General features: G+C 45.6%; 1 long non-coding RNA gene across 1 annotated transcript; it reads right to left on the minus strand.

Moving 5' to 3' along the window:
* Positions 1–1,885: 1,885 nt before the first annotated feature.
* On the minus strand, positions 1,886–16,192 carry LOC116989683. The gene is made up of 3 exons (XR_004416290.1): positions 16,060–16,192; positions 13,415–13,418; positions 1,886–1,923 (listed from the first exon to the last, which is right to left on the minus strand). It is a non-coding gene; the product is annotated as an uncharacterized LOC116989683 (long non-coding RNA).
* Positions 16,193–23,120: the final 6,928 nt, after the last annotated feature.

Raw genomic sequence — 23,120 nt, forward strand, 5'->3', positions numbered from 1 at the left:
GCTGGAGTGTGGTCCTGATCTCTTCCCATCTACCTCATTGCAGACCGTTGAAACTTAAGGCCCTGTCCCACAATGCGAGTTTACCCGAGAGCTCTCCCGAGTTTAAAAAAAAACTTGTGGTAAGTACGTAGAATGTACGTAACGGGTACGTCGGAGCTCGTGGATGTCTCATAGCGGCTCGTAATGCTAATGGCGGGTACTCAGGAAACGCGGACACTCGTGAAGTTTTTTCAACAGTGTGAAAAATTTCCAAGAGTAAAAAAATACTCGTGATGAAGTACCACGAGTTTGATTCTTTTTTAACTTGGGAGAGCTCTTTAGGTAAACTCGCATCGTGGGACAGGGGCTTAACTTAAATCGGACTTTATTGGACTTTATCTTGCACTAAATGTCGTACTCTTTATCCTTTACCTGTACACTATGTACGGCTTGATTGCAATCGGGTATCGTTTTTCAGCTGACTGGATAGCAGGCAACAAAAAAGCTTTTCAATGTATCTCGGTGCACATGACAATAATACATTAAACGAAACTAAACTAAACTAAAACTATACTAAAAAAAGGTGCTCCAAAGTGGCTAATATATTAAATTCAGTTTCCCAAAATAGCAGAATTGGATTATGTATATAATAATAATAATAATGGATGGGATTTATATAGCGCCTTTCTAATACTCAAGGCGCTTTACATCGCATTATTCATTCACTCCTCAGTCACACTCGGTGGTGGTAAGCTACTTCTGTAGCCACAGCTGCCCTGGGGCAGACTGACGGAAGCGTGGCTGCCAATCTGCACCTACGGCCCCTCCGACCACCACCAATCACTCACACACATTCACACACATTCACACACAGGCAAAGGTGGGTGAAGTGTCTTGCCCAAGGACACAACGACAGTATGCACTCCAAGCGGGATTCGAACCGGCTACCTTCCGGTTGCCAGCCGAACACTTAGCCCATTGTGCCATCTGTCGTATATGGTTATGTAATGATCAGTGCCTGACAGTTGGCACTTACACTGGCAAAGATATGGCGACTAAAGTTATTGATTGGGATTGAATATTATTATTTTTAAATTGATTTAGTGGTGGAATATCTTTCCTCAAGTTGAAGAGTTCACAAGCTTCTAGTCACTGCCCGGTCCATCACGCGGTACTAACCTTCCCACCATCGGGGAGATCTATAGGAGGCACTGCCTCAAAATGGCAGCCAGCATCATCAAAGATTCACACCACCCTTTCATAAGCTCATCAGTCGCCAAACACCGTTTCCTTTCATAAGCTCATATTCATAAGTGATAAGAGCAGCATTAGGCCATTCAGCTCATCAAGTCTACTCTGCCATTCAATCATGGCTGATCTATCTCCCCTCCTAGCCCCATTCTCCTCCCTTCTCCCCATAACCCCTGACACACGTACTAATCAAGAATATATCTATCTCTGCCTTACAAAAATCAATTGATGGCCTCCACAGCCTTCTGTAGCAATGCATTCTACAGATTTACCACCCTCTGACTAAAGAAATTCCTTCTCTTCTCCCTCCTAAAGGAACGTCCTTTCATTCTCATCCTGTCCACATCTACTTTATCCAAGCCTTTTACTATTTGTTAAGTTTCAACGAGAACTTTCATTCTGAAAACCATGATCACCACGTTCAAGAATAGCTTCTTCCCAACAATCATCAGGCTCTTGAACACTGCACAACGCCAACCTCAACTTCAAATTTCCATGGACTGTCCTTGGTTGCAATCAGGACGCCGGTCTTTGCAGTAGTATTAGCCTTATTAATTTATTGAATTTTTTGTTTATTACATATTTTCTGTGCGTGTTGTGTTTGCTGCTGCAAATAAGGATGAAATTGTTCAGTTATTGGTACATGTGACAATTATGAAAGGCCTTGATCGAGTGGATGTGGAGAGGATGTTTCTACTAGTGGGAGAGTGTAGGACCAGAGGCCACAGCCTCAGAATACAAGGATGTACCTTTAGAAAGGAGATGAGGAGGAATTTATTTTGTCAGAGGGTTTTGTGGAATTGTCTGTCACAGAAGGCTGTGGAGGCCAAGTCAATAGATATTTTTAAGGCCAAAATTGATAGGTTCTTGATTAGTATGGGTGTCAGGGGTTATGGGGAGCAGGCAGGTGAATGGGCTTGCGAGGGAAAGATAGATATGATTGAATGGTAGAATGGACTTGATGGGCCGATTGGCTTAATTCTGCTCCTACAAATTATGAACATGAATTAAACACTCGTGACTCTTGTACATTTGCCCAATATGGCACAACACCAAATCTATCAGAAAGCATTGGACAAATCAGCATTATGTCACTGCTTTCTCCTGCAAGGTCCAACATAAATTATCTGAAATCCTTTTCCGGTATTCACTTGGCACTAATATTCTTTGTAGGAATGCACTTACAGTAAATCAATGACATAATTCCCAGTAAGAAACAATATTCTATTCTGCCCCAGACCAGCCTCGGAAAGCTTAGTCACACCAGAAGAGAAATGACTTCTTTGAGATTTGTATTTGGTTGATCTGTGGAATGTATAAAGTAATGCCAATTTTAGTGTGTGGGGAGGAACAGCAGATACTGGTTTATACCGAAGATAGACACAAAGTGCTGGAATAACTCAGCGGGTCAGGTACCATCTCTGGAGATAAAAGGATGGGTGACGTTTTGGGTCGGAACCCTTCTTCAGACTGAAAGTAGAGGGAGTGGGGCACTGAAGGTAGGAAAAGGGGATTATTAAATTAAATGAAAAAAAAAATAGTTTAGAGATACAGCGCAGTAACAGGCCCTTCAGCCCACTGAGCCCATGCCAACCAGCCATCCAGCCATCACGCCGTACACTAGCACTATCCTACACACTAGGGACAATTTACAATTTACAGAAGCCAATTAACCTGCAAACCTACATGTCTTTGGAGTGTGGGAGGAAACCGGAGCACCCGGAGAAAACCCACGCGGTCACAAGGTACATTCTCCGCACAGACAGCACCCATAGTCAGGATCAGACCCGGGTCTCTGGCACTGTGAGGCAGCAACTCTACCATTGCGCTGCTGTGCTGCCCAAATTCTTAATAACAGTGGCCAACACTAGTTGGATGAATTAAGTTTTTCATTTAACTTTAGCTTCTAAGCTTCATGAAACGGTTTCGCTTCGAACGTATCTCTTTGATGAAGACACAAGGAACTGCAGATGCTGGTTTACCAAAAAAGCCACAAAGTGCTGGAGTATCTCAGCAAGTCAGTCTCTGGATGCTTCAGGTCAGGATCCTTCTTCAGACTGAGGAAGGGTCCCGACCTTAAACGTCCCCTATCCATGTTCTCCAGAGATGCTGCCTGCCCCACTGAGTTACTCCAGCACTATTGGATTTTATCTGTTTACTTATTGTGTATATATATGGTCTATGGTATATAGACACACTGAACTTTTATCTCCTGTTCTGTGTTACATTTACATATTCTGTTGTGCTGCAGCAAGCAAGTATTTCATTGTCCTATCTGGGACACATGACAATAAAACTCTCTTGACTCTTGACTCCAGCGCCTTGTGGCTGTTTGATGACTGGTTGCCTATTTGGTGACATTGGTCATAATATTCCACAACAGGCTGGCTACGAGAAAGGAGTTCACTATCACACGTTAGCCCAGCCACCTTTGCCTTATTATTTTCAATAGTGGCAATGGATGGAATAAAGTGTGAACTGAAGAGATTGTCTGATACAAATAAAACTCAGCTACAGCCTAACAGCAAGATTTGCTGTGTTGTACGAGCCTCAAAGTACAGGGACAATCCTGAACATGTTCCAGCTGGGATGTGGGTGACATGGTCACTTTAGACTTTAGAGGCACAGTGTGGAAACAAGCCCTTTGGCCCACTGAGTCCACGCCGACCAGCGATCGCCCCGTACAATCGCACTGTCCTACACACCAGGGGCAATTTACAATTTTTACCAAAGCCAATTAACCTACAAACCTGCATGTCTTTGGGATGTGGGAGGAAACCGGAGATCCCGGAGAAAACCCATGTGGTCACGGGGAGAACGTACAAACTCCATACAGACTGCACCAGTAGTCAGGATCGATTCCGTGTCTCTGCCGCTGGAAGGCAGCAACTCTACCGCTGCGCCACCGTGCTACTCATCACCCCGTGCGCTTGCACTATCCTACACGCTAGGGACAATTTACACTTTACAAGCCAATTAACCTACAAATCTGTATGTCATTTGAATGTTGGAGGAAACCAGAGCACATTAATAGGTGACCAACAAAACCCCCCATACAGTTCACCCCCTCCATGACACACTGGTCAACTGGAGGAGCACCTTCAGCAACAGACTGGTTCCACTAAGATGCAGCACAGAACGCCACAGGAGATCCTTCTTCCATGTGGCTATCAAACTGTACAACTCCTCCCTCTTCTGTCGTGGGGTAGACTGAGACTGACCCCCCCCCCCCCCCCCTCAATCTTTACACATCCCCAAAGCCTTACCACTCATCACTTTATATTCATGTTTCATGTATTTTCTGTTTTTTATGACTGTTGGTAAATTAATTTCCCTCTTGGGAGAAATAAAGTTCTATCATATCGTGCGTATCATATCATAGATGTGGTGACAAAGTTTAAACGATAGACTGTGCCATCCCATCCCACCCGCAATACAAATGCATTTAACTAATAGTGAAGGTTTGTTGTACTCTGCATCTGAAATTCTCATATAATTTGTAGGTAAATTGGCTCTGTAAATGTAAACATTCTCCCTAGTGTGTGTAGTTTTATTGATATAGTTGATATGGTTTAGTTAGGTTTGTTTGGAGGCACAGCATGGTAAGGGGTCCTTCGACCCACTGAATCCATGCTGAACATTAGATGTAGAGTCAGACTGTGTGAAAACAGGCCGTTCAGCCCATCATACCAACTCTGACCAATTTGCCCCATCTACACTAGTCCCACCTGTCTGTGTTTGGCCCATTTCCCTCCAAACCCTTTCTATCCATATACATGTCCAAATGTTTCTTAAACATTCTGATAGTACCTGCCTCAACGACCTCCTCCGGCAGATCTTTCCATGTATCTACCACCCTTTGTGTAAACAAGTTGCCCCCCACCTGAAACATATGTCCTCTGGTTCTTGATTCCCCTACTCTGGACAATTCTTATTCTTAGAAGATTAGAAGCTGTTCAGCCAGAGCTGAACACACTTCTCGGCATTGGTGGAAACAGGGCCATGACGTGAACGCACTTTCCTTGACCCCCCCCCCCCCCCCCTACTCTGGGTAAAATACTCTGTGCATTTACCCTATCTATTCCTCTCACGATCATATACACCTCCATATGATCACCCCTCATCCTCCTGCACTCTCTCTAGAGATCTTGAGTTCTGGCAACATTCTTGTAATTGATCACTTGTTCACATTAGTTTCGATGTCATCCCACTTTCCCATCCACTCCCTACACATTTGGGGCAATTTACAGAGGCCAAATAACCCACAAACCCGCACGTTGGATTGGCTTAGTTTCATTTAGAGATACAGCGTGGAAACAGGCCCTTCGGCCCTCTGGGTCCATGCCGACCAGCGATCTCCACATATTAACACGATCCTACACACACTAGGGACATTTTTTGCATTTACCAAGCCAATTTACCTACATACCTGGACGTCTTTGGAGTGCGGGAGGAAACCGAAGATTTCGGAGAAAACTCACACAGGTCATGGGGAGAACGTACAAACTCCGTACAGACAGCACCCGTAGTCGGGATCGAACCCGAGCCTCTGGCGCTGCAAGCGCTGTAAGGCAGCAACTTTACCATTGCTCCACCATGCCGCCCTTCTGTAAATTGTCCCCAGTGTGGAGGATGGAGCTAGTGTACGGGTGATCGTTGGCTGGCACGGACTCGATGGACCGAAGGGCCTGTTTCCACGCTGTATCTGTAAAACTAAAACTAAAACTAAAATTTCCAGGAGTAAAAATGAGCACTTCAATAAACTCAGTGTGTTCCCCACATGGCAAGGATTGCTTTCAGTCACTAGGGTTCCAACAACCTCACGTTTGGCGTTAGCACAGCCTCAAATAGGATGATAATGGAGAGATTTCAGGACTTAATTCGGTTTGTGCAGGTGAGTGTGGGACTCCCAACAGAACTATTTGTCCACACATATAAACTGAGAGAGAAACAACACAAAGTGCTGGTGTAACTCAGCGGGTCAGGCAGCATCTCTGGAGAACATGGAACTGTGACGTTTCAGGTCGGGGTCCTTCAGGTTGGGAGTCCGAAGAAGATCTTCAAACTCTTAAAGGAAGAGGCTTTTAAAGGGGTGGCACGGTGGCGCAGCAGTAGAGTTGCTGCCTTGCAGCGCCAGAGACACCGGTCGATCCTGACCACGGGTGCTGTCTGTACGGAGCTTGCACGTTCTCCCGTGACCTGCGTGGATTTTCTCCGGGTGCTCCAGTTTCCTCCCACACTCCAAAGACGTGCAGATTTGCCGGTCAAAAGTCAAAGTCAATTTTATTCGTCACATACACTCGGAGGTGCAGTGAAAGCAGCGGTACAATTTAAAAAAATACACAATACACAATAAGATTTAACACAAACATCCACCACAGCATTCTTCACTGTGGTGGAAGGCACAAAGTTCAGTCAGGCCTCCTCCTTGTTCACCCGTGGTCGGGGCCATGAACCTTCCTTAGTCGCCACCACGGACAGCCCGATGTACAGACCCTCTCGTCGGGATGATTGAAACTCCAACATCAGGACGGTCAAACACACTCCACGGCTTGGAGGTCCCGAATCGGCACTTTCTTACCGGAGACCGCGGCTTCAGGATGTTATAGGCCACAGGCCGACGGTCGGAGCTCTTCTCCGGGGATCCCCGACGAGGGACCCCAGGCTCCGGATGGTACGTCCGCGCCGCGCCCGCGGCTAAAAGCTCCGGTATTGGCTTCGGTAAAATGTTAAATTGTCCCTAGTGTGTGTAGGATAGAGTTAGTGTGCGGGGATCGCTGGTAGGCCCAGACTCAGTGGGCCGAGGGGCCTTTTTCTGCGCTGTATCTCGAAACTAAACTAAATTAAACAAAACCAGAGAACCAGAGAGCCTTGAAACGGTTGGAGGAATCAGTCTAAGGAAGGGTCCTGACCCGAAACGTCACCTGCCCCTGTTCTCCAGGGCTGCTGCCTGACCCACTCAGTTACTCCAGCATTTTGCGGGATTCCTTGGTAAACAGGTATCTGCAGTTCCTTGTTTCTAAGCTGAGTGAGAGATTGTTAATGACTGATATAATGAACATTTGCTCTACAATCTGCCTGCCTGCCTGCCAGTAAACTGCCATCTCGGTCTCATTTTACATAGTGGGTGATTATTCAACGAGTAGAATTGTTGTCAAATCCCAAACCATGTTTGATTCTGATTAAGAACATCACACTCAAGGTAGTAGAAAGCTGTGCAGTCCCCTGAGCTTGCTACGCCATTCAATAAGATCATGGCTGTTCTGAACTTGGCATCATTTTCACTTTTCCTACCTGATTCCCATAACCTTTCATTCCCCCATGGTCCAAAAATCCATGTCAGCCTTGAATATATTGAATTGCCTCCAAAGCTCTGGAAGGCGCAGAATTTGAAAGACTTACAGCTACCACTTAAATAGGCGACCCTTTACTTAGGAATTAACGCCTAAGGGCGGCACGGTGGTGCAGCGGTGGTGTTGCTGCCTTACAACGCTTTCAGCGCTAGAGACACGTGTTTGATCCCAACTACGGGCGCTGTCTGTACGGGGTTTGTAAGTTCTCCCCGTGACTGTGTGGTATTTCTCACACCGCTTCAGTTTCCTGCCACACTCCAAAGACATACAGGTTTTTGTAGGTTAATTGGCTTGGTATGAATGTAAATTGTCCCTAGTATGTGTTAATGTGCGGGGAAGGCTGGTCAGTGCGGACTCGGTGGGCTCGAAGGGCTTTGTTTCCGCACTGTATCTCTCAACTCAAACTAAACTAAATGAAGTATTATTGTCATGTGTGTGGAGGTACAGTGAAAAGCTTTCTTTTAGATTGATGTTCCAATCAAATTACATGATTTGATATTCTAAATCAACATAGATTGATATTCCAATCAAATCAGTAGAGTTGATTGGAAATTTGGAGTGCAGGAGGCTGAGGGGTGATCTTCTGGAGGTGTATACGATCACGAGGGGAATAGATAGGGTGAACGCACAGTCTTTTACCCAGAGTAAGGGAATCAAGAACCAGAGGACATCGGTTTAAGGAAAGAGGGGAAAGTTCTAAGAGGAACCTGAGTGGTATTTTTTCATGCAGAGGCTGGTGGGAAAAAAGATATAGACACAAAAAAACTGGAGTAACTCAGTGGGACAGGCAGCATCGTTGGAGAGAAGGAATGGGTAACGTTTTGGGTCGAGACCCTTCTTCAGACTCGACCCGAAACATAAAAAATTCCTTCTCTCCAGAGATGCTGCCTGTCCCGCTGTGTTACTCCAGCTTTTTGTGTCTATCTTCGGTGTAAACCAGCATGTGCAGTTCCATCCTACACATACAGAACGAGCTGCCAGAGGAGGTATTTGAGGCAGGTACTAGAACAACATTTAAAAGACATTTGGTCAGGTGCATGGATAGGGAAGGTTTAGAGGGATAGGGGTCAAACGCCGGCAGGTAGGACGCGTAAATGGGGCATCTTGGACGGCATGGACAAGTTGGGCCGAAGGGCCTATTTCTGTGCTGTATGACTCTGACTCCAATACTAAGTTTAAATACAAGCAAGCCAAACTCAATTACCATGGCAGATTGAAGAGAAAGACACAGAGTGAAGAATTTGGTTCTCCTTAGTTCCAGATTCTCCCATGAGGAGGAATGAGCTTTCAGCATTTACTCTGTTAAGGCTTCTCCGAGTTTTATCAGCTTTATAAGATCATCACTCATTCTCCTTAAGTCCATTAGGGATCAAGATCAATCATTTCCCAAACCTACCCACTTCACTTCAGGAATCGACTTAATAGTTTAGAGATACAGGCCCTTCAGCCCACCGAGTCTACACTGACCATCGATCCCCGCTCACACGAGTTCAACGTTATCTCACTTACGCAACCACTCCCTGCACCCTCCCTGTACAGAGGCCAATTAACCTACAAACCTGCACGTCTTCGGGCTGTGGGCGGAAACCAGAGCACCCAGATGAAACCCACGCAGTCACATGGAGAACGTGCAAACTCCACACAGACAGCAACCGAGGTCGGGATCGAACCCGGATCACTGGCGCTGTGAAGGAGCACCTCCACCACATGCTCCAATGAAAATGCTGGAAATGCTCAACAAGTCAGATAGCATCTGCGGAATGAGAAATAGAGGAGGTAGATGAGGCAGTTACTATCGCAACGTTTAAGAATAATTTAGACAGGTACATGGATAGGGCAGGTGTAGAGGCATATGGCCTTTAGCGATCTTATAACCGGTAACTGCTGCTCCCCGTGTTGTGTCGACGCCGCAGGCGAAGCTGGAGTGTCCTCCCCAGGTTGTAGGTGTAGGTTTGCAGGTGATGTGCAGTCGGATGCAAGCCTGGGCGATGTCATATGGAGGACAGGCTGTTGCCCATGCAGCACGTCCCCCCTCTCCACGTCGCTGATCGATCCAAAGGAACAGCAGGGCCATGACGGTTTGGCACCAGCGCCGTCGCAGGAGCTGCCAGAGCGAGGTTGTAGACAACGACGAAGTGCCTTAAGGGCTCCCACTCCGGATTTTCTTGAGGTTTACTCCTGGAGCCTTTTCCATGACTGGATATGGCCACAAGGCAGTGGAGGTTTTAAATCAGAGTTTTCCCTCTCCTAGATGGACTGCCTTCCCAGGCTGACGAGCCCCATCTGCCCAAGGCCTACAGAGGCATATGGTCAGAGGCAGGCAGGCGGGACTAGTGTGGCGTGGATGGGACATGTTGGTTGGTGTGGGCAAGTTGGCCTGTTTCCACGCTGTATGACGACTCTATGACATTGACTCCATTTAAGGTCATGTCCAAATGAAGGATTGCCAACCTGAAACATAAAGTCTAATTCTCCTTCCACAGATGCTGCCTGACCTGCTGAGTGTTTCTGTCATTTAATGTTTTTCTTTCTGATTTCCAGCGTTGGCAGTTTTTTGTTAAAGTTTTAATCCTGTAGTTGCTCCAATCAGTGCACAAGCAGGAGTGAAAGATGGTGACACAGGGAACTGCAGATGCTGGAGTCTTGAATAGAACTTAAAGTGCTGGAGTAACTCAGCGGGTCAGGCAGCATCTCTGGACGACATGGACAGCAGACATTTTGGGTAGGAACATTACTTCAGACTTTCAGATGATTTACTGACTTATGATTTACCGGAAGTTTCTGTACACATACAGTGCGGACACGGGCCCTTCAGCCCACTGGGTCCACACCGGCTGGTGGTCTCTGCATATTAACACTATCCTGCACTAGGGACAATTTTTACAGTTATATCAAGCCAATTAACCTACAAACCTGCGTGTCTGTGGAGTGTGGGAGGAAACCAAAGGTCTCGGAGAAAACTTATGCAGGTCTCGGGGAGAACGTACAGTGCAAACCGTGCAGATAGCACCCATAGTCAGGATCGAACCCAGGTCTCTGGCGCTGTGAGGCAGTAACTCTACCACTATGCCACCGTGTCACCCTTGGTGAGACATAAATACAATTGAGACTGGTTTCTTTGCTTTTGCTTTGCAGAATTTGCCATAGACAATATATGTGCAATATAATGTGAAGAAGGGTCCCAACAGGAAACGTCATCTATCCATGTTCTCCAAAGATGCTGCCTCACCCGCTGTGTGACTCCAGCACACTGTGTATTTTTTTAATGCAATATATACTCTACTTTGCACATCCCAATCTGATGGTTTTAGTTATAGTGACATTTTGTTTAAAAAGTATCAAAGTTCATATTTTCTTCTTTGATTCTAAATTGAAATAAACTAACAGCATGAAATAAAACTCAGACACTGAAGTAAATCAGCCCTTAAAATTTATTGTGTAGGAGGAACTGCAGACGCTGGTTTCAGCCAAAGATAGACACAAAGAGCTGGAGTAATTCAGCGGGTCAGGCAGCATCTCTGGAGAAAAAGAACAGGTGACTTTGCGGGTCGAGACCCTTCTTCAGACCCTCCATCTGAAGAAGGTTCACAACCCTTAAAATTCATCGCTTGCTAAATGAACAAATATGATCCCACTCTTGATGAGGATTGATGAATGAGTCCACGTTGACCTTGAATGAAAATAATTGGGGTCCATTGCCCCAGGGATTCTCAATGTAACTTGATATTTGCACTTTATGTACCTATGGAAATACTTTTGTATTTATGTACCTATGGAGAGACTTTTATCTCTCTACATCAACATCTATATCTCTCGTTTCCTTTATCCGTAACCAGTCTGAAGAAAGGTCTTGACCCGAAACATCACCTATTCCTTCTCTCCAGAGATGCTGCCCGTCCCGCTGAGTTACTACAGCTTTTTGTGTCTCTCTACGGAAATACTATCTCCTGAAATCTCAAATAAAGGGGTTAGTGGGTCAATTGGGACTCGTTTCCCCCCCCCTTACAAACAAGGGATGACACCAGCATTCAAGGTTGCAACAACCGTGGAATGAGCAGGGGTTAAGGCAGGATAAATCATTGGGCGATGCAGTCTAGTTGTATAAAAGATAATAAAAGTCCAGAGATTGACGTTAAGGGCTTTTGCAGCTTTGATGTCTTGGGTAAGAATGTGTTGGGATGACTACACTTGACCTCAGTGCTGTGAGGGTGAAGGCAAGTTCACGAGAGTATTTAGGGGAGAGTTACGAGGGACAGGAGCAATTCAGTTGGAAAATAATGACCATAGTGAGATTCTCGCAAGTAGCTGATAGATAATGGACAGATAATCTGTTTTAATGAAGGTGGACACAAAATGCTGGAGTAACTCAATGGGACAGGCAGCATCTCTGGAGAGAAGGAATGGGTGATGTTTCGTGTCGAGACCCTTCTTCAGACTGAGTTAGTCCAGTCAGTCTGAAAAAGGGTCTCGACTCGAATCGTCACCCATTCCTTCGCTCCAGAGATGCTGCCTGTCCCGCTGAGTTACTCCAGCATTTTGTGTCTACCTTCAATTTAAACCAACATCCGCAGTTTTTCCTACACTATCTGCTTTAATGATGTTGATTGAGGGATAAATAACACAGAGGACACAGGAGAGAACTCGCCAACTCTTCCATGGAGTGGAATCTTTAAGCCCCTGTCCCACTTAGGAAACCTGAACGGAAACCTCTGGAGACTTTGCGCCCCACCCAAGGTTTCCGTGTGGTTCCCGGAGGTTTTTGGCAGTCTCACTACCTTCTTCCACTACCTGCAACCTCCGGCAACCACCTGCAACCTCCGGGAACCGCACGGAAACTTTGGGTGGGGCGCAAAGTCTCCAGAGGCTTCCGTTCAGGTTTCCTAAGTGGGACAGGGGTATTAATTTCCATTTGAAAAACCAAAGATTAGTCAAGATCATACAGCTCATTGCCTCTTCAAACAGGAGCACAACACTCATCAAAATGGAGCCTATTTTTTTCTTATGAAGTTTCTGGAGTGGGACTTCAGCCCACTGTCTTCTGACTTAAGGGCGGCACGATGGCGCAGCAGTAGAGTTGCTGCCTTCAAGAGCCAGAGAACCAGGTTCGATCCTGACTATGGCTGCTGTTTGTTTGGAGTTTATACCTTCTCCACATGACTGTGTGGGTTTCCTTCGGGTGCTCCAGTTCCCTCACACATTCCAAAGCCGTAAAGGTTTGTGGATTAATTGGCTTCTGTAAATTGTTAATCGTCCCTAGTGTGTAGGATAGTGCTAGTGTACAAGGTGATCGCTGGTCAGTACGGGCTCGGTGGGCCGCAGGGTCTGTTTCCATGCTGCATTTCTAAAATCTAAAGGCTAAAGACTTAAAGACATGAGTTATACCCACCAAACCACAGCTGACATTAACGCCTCTTGTCCACTATCTAATGGATTACATAGAACATGGAACTGCACTTCACAGGAACAAGCCCTTTGGGCCTTTCAGAAACAGGTGAACTGAAAGACTACAAAAGAGACTAGTAGCGATCATAACATTATATGAACGATGCAAGGTGCTCTTTCCAAGCTAAGAACACTCCAAAATGTTCTAAAAGGGTGTTTGGCCTTGATTACTGAGGTTGGGCATATCATTATGAAATGATACATTGGCTGAACTTTAGTTTAGAGATACAGCGTGGAAACAGGTCCTTCAGCCCACCGAGTCCACGCCAAGCAACGATCACCGATACACTGGTTCCATCCAATACACCAGGGGCAATTCACAGATGCCAATTAACCTACCAACCTGCACGTCTGGAATGTGGGAGAAAACCAGGGCACCCGGAGAAAACCCACCTGGTCACAGGGAGAACGTGTAATCTCTGTACAGACAGTACCAGTAGTCGGGTTCGAACCTGGGTCTCTGACGATGTAAGGCTGCAACTCTGTACCGCCCTAACTTATTCCTGGTCCTTCCATTTTACAGGTTGCTGGAATGTTTAAAGAATAGTCTTCCACCGAAAGGTCACCCTTTCCTTCTTTTCAGAGATGCTGCCTGTCCCGATGAGTTACTTCAGCAATTTGTGTCTATCGTCTGTGTAAACCAGCACATGCCGTTCCTTCCGACACTAGAAAATATATTTATCTTTTATTGCCTAAGTCTTTTTGTATGAAGAGCAAGACTGAGACCAAGGCCAGAGTACTTTCTAGGTGAGGGTAAAAATCGAAGTCATATTGTGCATGTTGTATTTTGTTACAGTTGCAATCCCCCACAACCGCCCCACCAATCTTTAAGTAAAAATAATATGACTTGGAACCAGCTTCCTCTAAACTGCATTTCAAAACTTAGAACCATTTTCCAATTGACACAGTTCACAAGTCAAGAGTGCTTAATTATAAGGAACAACAATAGAACAATGACAATCTTACTTACAACGACAAAACTGGCCTGTAAATACAATATTCAAAGATGATATATAATAGTATATTAATACAAACATTCAATAAATTAGTAACACAATACTGGTGCATACAAGCCAAATCTTTAGTGCAATCAAAGAACTACTATCTACCTCATCGGGGACCCTTGGACTATCCTTGATCGGACTTTACTGGCTTTACCTTGTACTAAACGTTATCCCCTTATCATGTATCTGCACACTGCGAATGGATCGATGGTTATCATGTGTTTCTTTTCCGCCGGCTGGTTGGCGCGCAACAAAAGCTTTTCACTGTACCTCGGTACACGTGACAATAAACTAAACGGAACAGAACACCAAATATAGAGAGGCATTCTGCCCAAGGACACTCCCGGCCTTTCTAAGATACCTTTATCATCTGGAATAAGAACAATCTATCAGAGACATCAGCTGTCCGCACACATGGTGTCTCCATTACATGGAGATGTAAGAGGAGAGTGTAATAATTTTATATCAGTTTTATTAAAAAATGATTGCATTAAAATTACAGTCAAATTTCGACAATGGATCGGTGCTTGAAATGCAGATTTTAATTGAGAAGAGCAGCTTGATTGGGAGATGTGACAACGTCTTCATTCTTCAATCAGGCTCGCCTGTCCTCAATTATAATCCCCACCACCGCTCCTGCACATCCATTATCGCCTAAAATATGCAGCGGCACTTTATCCATGTAAATTACTTTAAGATTTAAGGTAATAGAATTTCAACTTGTGACTATTCCCCAAACCATCAGGGTAATCTACGACTAAACCTGCCTCGGAAAAGCAGCCAAGGATTTGTCCCACCTCGGTCATTTCTTCTTCTCCCTGCTCCCATGGGGCAGAAGATACAGAAGTTTGAGAGCGCGCACCGCCAGATTCAGGAGCAGCTTCTTCCCCCCTGTTAGCAGCCTTCCGAATAGTACTTCCATAAACTAGGGTACTGTCCGATTCATCCTTTCCCCATTACGGACATTGGACTTTGTCATGGAACTGATGTGCTACAATGCTGAGAACTATATTCTGCACTCTGTACAAGTTCATATGTTCATAAGTTATAGGAGCAGAATTAGGCTCATTAAGTCTACTCCGCCATTCAGTCATGGCTGATCTATCTTCCCCTCTTAGCCCCATTCTCCTGCCTTTTCCACGTAACCCCTGATACCCATATTATTCACGAATTTGTCAATCTCTTCCGTAAAAATATCCAATGACTTGGCCTCCACAGCTGTCTGTTGCAATGAATTCCACAGATTCACCACCCTCTGAAATTCCTCCTCAACTCCTTTCTAAAGGTACGTTCTTTTATTCTGAGCCAATGGCCTCTGGTCCTAGACACTCCCACTAGTGGAAACATCCTCTCCACATCCACTCTATCCATGCCTTTCACTATTGGGTAAGTTTCAATGATGTCCCCCTCATCATTCCAGACTTGTTTAAAGGGGTATCTTCCCCTTTGCTCTATCTATTGAACTTGAGTTTGACTGGATTGTATTTATGTAAAGTATTATCTGATTGAATAGCATGCAAAAAAAAATCTTTTCACTGTACCTCGGTACACATGACAGTAATAAACCTAAGCCTAAACCCGGCGTCACAGACCCACTGCAGAGCTGCCGCCTTAAGAGAAAAAATTGGGGAAATGGAAATGAAGGAATGACTCTACGGAGAGCCAGCATGGTCAGTGGGTTAAATATATGGCTTTGGGATGATGCAGTGGTGCAGCAGTAGAGTTGCTGCCTCACAGGTGCTGGAGACCCAGGTTAGATCCTGACTACGGGTGCTGTCTGTACGGAGTTTGTACATTCTCCCTGTGACCGTGTGTGTTTTCTCCAGGTGCTCCAGTTTCCTCCCTCACTCCAAAGTCGTGTGGGTTTTGTAGGTTAATGGGCTTCTGTAAATTGTCCTCAATATGTGGGATAGAACTAATGTGCAGGTTGGACTGGACTCAGTGGGCCGAAGGGCCTGTTTCCATACTGTATTCTAAAACTAAGACTAAAACTAAATGACACTTAACAGGTTTGTCCTGCAGCGTTCAACTAGTGGGAGGGTCTTGCACTAGAGGTCACAGCTTCAGAATGAATGGACATTCCTTTAAGAAGGAGATGAGGAGGAATTTCTTCAGTCAGAGGGTGGTGAATCTGTGGAATTCTTTGCCACAGAAGGCTGTGTAGGCCAAGTCAGTGGATGTTTTTAAGGCAAAGATAGATAGATTCTTGATTAATAATAATAATAAATTTTATTTAATGGGCGCCTTTCAGACATCTCAAGGACACCTTACATAGTAATCGGAACATATAATCGGAATATAACAAGTAATAAAGACATCACAGAGACACAAATTAAAAACAGAATTCAATCCAAAAACAGAAAATCAAAAACACAGTGTGAAGAGAGAGCAGCGGCAGCCAAAGCGCGCCAGCGTCCACTCTCTCTTCACGGCAGCCATCTTGGAAACAGACCTACAGGACTACAATTAGACAAAAAAAATCATCCCCCCACAGTGGATAGCACTGAAAGTAATTAACGAGAAAGAAAATCCTTTTTGAATGCACGTATCTGTTGAGTGTCCGAATTGCTATCCGAATTAATCCAGACAATCATTTGCCTCTACTTATTCAAGGAGCACGGTGGCTCAACGGTAGAGTTGCTGCCTTAAGGGCCTGTTCCACTATCACGACCTAATTCACGACCTAATTCACGACCTCTGCCGAGTTTGCCCTTGACTCATACTCGCTGCATGGTCGTCACGAGGTCGTAGGTAAGTCGTAGCAGGCCGTGATGCTAGTTGTAGGTACTCATGGCATCAACTAGGTCACGGCGTTTCTTCTAGCCTGATGAAAAATGTCCACGAGTAAAAAAGGTCGTGAATTAGGTCGTGAAAGTGGGACGGGCCCTTACAGCGCCGGGGACCCGGGCTTGATCCTGACCACGGGTGCCGTCTGCACGTAGTTTGTATATTCTCCCGGTGACCTGCATGGGTTTTCTCCGGAAGCTCTGGCCTCCTCCCACACTCTAAATACGTACAGGTTTTGTCGATTAATTGCCTATTGTAAATTGTCTCTCGTGTGTAGGATGCATGACTGGGTATACCATATTGAGCGAAAGGTTTAGATAGGGTGGAATTTGTTGAATATGTTCAGGAGAGTTCCCTCTGGCAATATGTAGAGGACAATGTTTGATCTAGTCTTGGAAAATTGTGAGGGGCAAGTGGATGAAATGTTTGTGGATGAGCCTTTTGACTCAGTGGGCCATAGGGCCTGTTCCACATTTATCTGCAAAATCATTTTTTTTTTAAACTGCTTTAATAATGGAAGTGCTTTTAGAGCCCTAAGTCCACAAATACCAATGATGGGCCTCATCCCACATTCAAATCAAAGGGAAAATTGTTAGGATAGGGAAGGAAGAAATCGAGCTCCACTTTCTTCTGAACTTTCTGTTGCGTTTTCAAAGCTCTTACTTCTGTGGGTCAAATTCATCAAAGCAATAGTGTAATATCTATAAATTCTTAATGAAATCAATAGTGTTGGCAGTGTTGAAGTACTGAGGTGAAGGAATCTACTCTTACCGACATTTTTCAAACATCCCCAGCCATCAAAAAAATTGATGTCAACAAAACAAAATCTCTGCAGCAGAATTCAGTTATAGTTGCCAAACTTTCTGGATCGTTGAGGAGTTTCGCAGAAGTAAATTAGCAGAGCAACTGAGGAGATGAACCGACCTGTCATGTCTGTGACAATCACCTTCATCCAGGTCACGGACTGATGCAGCCTGGAAATACTTCTGCACAGAATGAACCAGCCAGAATGATAAATGCCAGAGGCTTGAATCTACCTGTTACAGCGGCAGAGACCCAGGTTCGATCTTGACCGCGGGTGCTACGTGTATGGAGTTTGTACGGTCTCCCCGTGACTGCGTGGGTTTCCTTCGGATGCTCCGGTTTCCTCCCACATCCCAAAGACGTGCAGGGTTATGGTTAAATTGGCCTCTGGTTATTGTCCCCAGTCTGCAAGATAGAACTAGTACATGGGTGATTGCCGGTCAGTGGGCCGAACGGCCTGTTCCCATGCTGGATTTTTCAATCAATTCAATCAATCACCATAGATAGACACAAAAAGCTGGAGTAACTCAGCGGGTCAGGCAGCAACTCTGGAGAAAATGAATAGGTCATATTTTGGGTCGAGACTCTTCTTCAGACCCGAAACGTCACCTTATTCCTTTTCTCCAGAGATGCTGCCTGACCCGTTGAGTTTCTCCAGTTTTTTCTGTCTATCTATGTTCTTCTAAATATTTTCAAGGAGTTTATATTTTTAATGTCTGTTAAAAAATAAACTTATCACAAATGTTTTGCTTTCCGTTACAGCTGGAATTTTGTTTTGAGTCCTACTTTCCTAACTATGTAGGTACAAGATAAGAGCATTTACCTCTCATGCCTGTTTTATTTGTATTAGTAAAATCATGGCTGATTGCTAAACTTCTTCAATCTATCCACCTTATCTCTATATCTCTTAATTCCCTATTGGCAAATATTCCACCTATCTTAAAGCTAAATGTTTTAACTGAGCAAATGTGAACTGCTTTTAGTTGGAGAAAGCTCCATAATTCTGCATCCATTGAATGCGGCACGGTGGTGCAGCGGTAGAGCTGCTGTCTTGCAGTGCCAGAGTCATAGAGTGATACAGTGTGGAAACCGGTCTTTCAGCCCACTTGCCCACACCGGCCAACATGTACCACCCACACTGGTCCCACATGCCTGCGCTTGGTCCACATCACTCCAAACCTGTCCTATCCATGTACCTGTCTAACTGTTTCCTAAACGTTGGGATAGTCCCAGCCTCAACTACCTCCTCCGGCAGCTTGTTCCATACTCCCACCACCCGTTGTGTGAAACCCAGGTTCGATCCTGAGCTCGGCTGCTGCCTGTGCAGACTTTGTACGTTTTCCCTGTGACTACGTGGATTTTCTCCCGATGCTCCGGCTTCCTCCCACATTCAAAAGACATGGGAATTTTGTGTGGTGAATTGGGCCTCTGTAAATCATCCCTGGTGTGTCGGGAGTGGATAAGAAAATGGCGTACATCCCTCTAAACCTTTCATTTAGATTTTAAACTTTGAAGATCCAGCATGGAAACAGGCCCTTCGGCCCACCGAGTCTGTGCCGATCTGTGATCGCCCTGTACATTATTCAGTATTCAGTATTTACTTTTATGTCATTTTAACTGAGTACTTACATACACAGATGAAACAAAAACATTGTTTCTCAATCAGTTCCCGTCAGTGCAGTTAATAAAAACAGAATAAATACATATAGCTTTAAAAATTAAAATTACCATATCTAAAATAGGCCTAATAATTGAAATAAAAACAGACATTCAGACCGAACAGTGGCTTTGCTTTGACATTAGCCCACATACTAGCCTAACAGGGACAATTTGGTGATGTAAGGCAGCAACTTCCTGTTCCTATACCAATGCCTGCATGTGCTTCATACAGTATCTTCCCCCCATTCCATTCTTAAACCAAGGAACAGCGTTGGCTGCTGCATCGTTCTTCCGAGGCCTCATCTGTGCTTGGAAAAGGACACAAAATCTTCATCAATCTGTTCTCCCACCTCTCTCAATAACTTGGGCTGGACCTTGAGCATTTATCCATTTTAATGATTCTCAGCACCTTCTCCTTGGTCTTAAACTGCCCTGGCATATTAGTATACCCCACGCCCATCTCACTGTACTCCATCAACTTCTCCTACAAAGTATTCATTTGGTACCTCACCTACATCCTCCAAGCATAAATCCCGTCCTCTATCAATGTGTTCCCACCCTCTCCCTAGTTACCTTCTTGCTATAAGATAGAATAGCCTTTTATTTGTCATCCAGACTGATGTCTGAACGAAATTTAAGCAGTCATACATATAATACAATACAATAAAAAACAACAATAAACACATATTAACATCCACCACAGTGAGTCCACCCAACATCTCCTCACTGTGATGGAGGCAAAAGTCTTAGGGCTGCAGTTTCTTCCCTCCTCTTCTCCTTCTGCGCTGAGGCGATACCCCCCGGGCGATGTTAAAACCTGTCCTCGCGGCTCAAACACCGCGGCCCGGGGTAGTCGAAGCTGCCGCTCACCAGACCTGCTGACGCAGCCGCTGGCCCGCGGCCGAACCCCCGGTCTCAGGCCACCGCCACCAGAACTGCCGTCCCAGCCCCCGGAGCATCGTTCCAGCCCCGGGCCGGATCGCCCTCACGTGAGTACTGCCACCGTCTCAGCCTCGCGCCAGGCCGCCGCTCCTCCCTCGCGCCAGGCCGCCCCGACCGGGCGCCGCTCCTCCCTCAGGCTGGGCCGCCCCGACCGGGCGCCGCTCCTCCTCGGGCTGGGAACGCCGTACCTCCCCGAGCTCGGCTACTCCGACGGGAGCACCGTTCCTTCCTCGGGCCGGCCATCACAGCCCCTCACGAAAGCACTGTCCAGCCCCGAGCCGGGCCGTCCTCACGGGAGCGAGCTCAGTGCGAGTCCTGGCGGGCTCTGCCTCCTGAGCCTCGAGGTCGCCAGCTCCGCCATTAGGCCTCAGCGCAGACGGAGGCAGAGAAGGGGAATACGACAAAAAGTCGCATTCCCCCGCAGGGAGAGACAGCAAGCCCCGTTTCAACCCCCCCCCCCCCCCCCAAAACACAAACTAAAAACCAAAACTAGACTAACCAAAACGAAAATAAACAACCCAAAAAACACAAAACAAACAGGACTGCCGGAGAGCCGCTGCAGCCAGAGCCGCGCCGTAAATGTACGTATGAAATGCCGGATTCTCTTTAATCTGACTTGCCAGAGATATTGCATGTTCCAAAAGGACACAAAGTGCTGGAGTAACTCAGCGGGTCAGGCAGCATCTAAGGAGAAGATGGATAGGTGACATTCCCCCACCAGGAAGGTCTTGAGGTCCTCTGGTTCTTCGTTTAAGAGTTTGAAGAAGGGTCCTGACCCAGAATGTCACCTATCCATGTTCTCCAGAGATGCTGCCTGACCCGCTGAGTTACTCCAGCCACGTGTGTCCTTTAGTGTAAACCAGCATCTGCAGTTCCTTGTTTCTACATTTCATGGCTCCTTTTTGCCCTCCTAATTCCCTGCCTGAGTTTCCTGTTTTCATCACATACCTCAAAAGCCCTGTCCAATTTAATCTTCATAAACCTTATACATGCTTCCTTTTTCTGTTTGTAAGTTGTAGCAGCCAAGGGTCTGCTGGTGATGACTATCTAACATTGTGTATCAACCTCTAGAATATTGTAGCAACAAGGAACTGCAGATGCTGGTTTACAAGAAAAGACACAAAGTGCTGGAGTAACTCAGCAGGTGAGGCAGCATCACTGGAGAACATGAATTGGTGACTTTGTGGGTCAGGCCCCTTCTTCAGACTGATTGGATTTGGGGAGAAAGCTGGAAAAGAGGTGGGGGCAGGACAAGAAAGGACACAAAGTGCTGGAGTAACTCAGCGGGTCAGGCAGCATCTCTGGAAAACATGGATAGGTGACGTTTCGGGTCGGGACCCTTCTCACTGTCACACTGTCCCGATCAGCCTGAGGAAAGGTCCCAACTTGAAATGCCCTTATCCATATTCTCTAGAGGTGCTGCCTGACTTGCTGAGTTACTCCGGCACTTTGTGCTTTTTTTTAGAACGCTGTATGTTTATTCACAGAAGCAATAAACACAGAGAAATTCATTGCAGGTCAGTGGTGCTAAGCTTGCAGTATTGTAAGATTTAGTGACTTCAATGGAACTACATGTTAGGAGCTGAAATGCTCAGATGCTCCAATATTGTGCCTTTAGCATTGTCGATTCAAGGACTAAAGTCTCCTCCAGAAAGCCAGTTGTCTCTTGATGCTTTTGTTCACCTTGATAACTTGGCCTATGCCAGAGCTGAAGGATTGTCTCTCGAAAGAAACCGTTTATGACAACCATGGCTCTTTTACATCCACTGAATTAACAGCAATATATTTTTTTTTTTGAAAAATAAATTTAATTCAGAATAAAAATCTATATAAAATCAAAAGCTGTGCAAAAATTCTTCACATATTCTCGGCATCTACATGTAGAAACACGGACCTGCAGATGCTGATTTATACCAAAGATAGACACAAAAGTGACCCAGCGAGTCAAGCAGCACCTTTGGAGAAAAAGCTACTCCAGCACTTTGTACCAATCTCAACCCTTCAGCACACCGAGTCCAGGCTGACCTTCATCACCAGTTCACACAATGCTCTCCTACTTTCACATCCGCTCCCTGCACAACACAGGGGGGCAATTCTTACAGAGGCCAATTAACCCCTCAGACCCGCAAGTCTTTGGGACGGGGGAGGAATCCGAAGGTCCCGGACAAAAATCACGTGGTCACAGGATGAACGTCCAAACTGCACAGAGACTGCACCCGAGTTCAGGACCCAAGCGGGGTCTCTGATGCTGTGAGGCAAAGAGCTCTTCCAACTGCGCCTCTGTGCCTTCCTAAAGAGATAGTTTAAATACAGCTCCTGATTAGAAGGTCCAGACCTGTAACTACAAGAGAGCATTATATACTGGAAATCCTGGGAAAGGCATGTTAAACCAGTCATGACGGGCCTTAGTAAGTTTCACGGCTCACCACTACGCATAGGATATTAAATGGTAAGCAATACACTTTAAATAATCAACATAGTAATATGCCTACATTTACAAATTCTCCTATTGTGGACTGTGCTGAGGAACACAGGTCATGGGTCTGGGTCATAGTCATAGAGTCATGCAGCACGGAAACAGGCTTTCGGCCTAACTCATCCATTCCAACCAAGATGTCCCATCTAAACTAGTCCATTTGCCTGCATTTTGCCCATATCCATCCAAACCTTTCCGACCCCTCAATGGTAGAAACAAAGAACTACAGATGCTGGTTAATACACAAATGTACACAAAATGCTGGAGTAAGTAAGCAGGTCAAGCAACGTCTCTGGAGAACATGGATAGGTGGCATTTCGGATCGAGACCATCAATAGTCTTGGGAAATGGATACCTGAGAGGAACGAGCCTGAACAGCCTATGTTCCTGAATTTCTGCTAAGATTTTTTTTTTTTGCAGTCA

This window comes from Amblyraja radiata, chromosome 29 (assembly GCF_010909765.2).
Source record: "Amblyraja radiata isolate CabotCenter1 chromosome 29, sAmbRad1.1.pri, whole genome shotgun sequence".
In the NCBI taxonomy this organism is placed as follows: Eukaryota; Metazoa; Chordata; class Chondrichthyes; order Rajiformes; family Rajidae; genus Amblyraja; species Amblyraja radiata.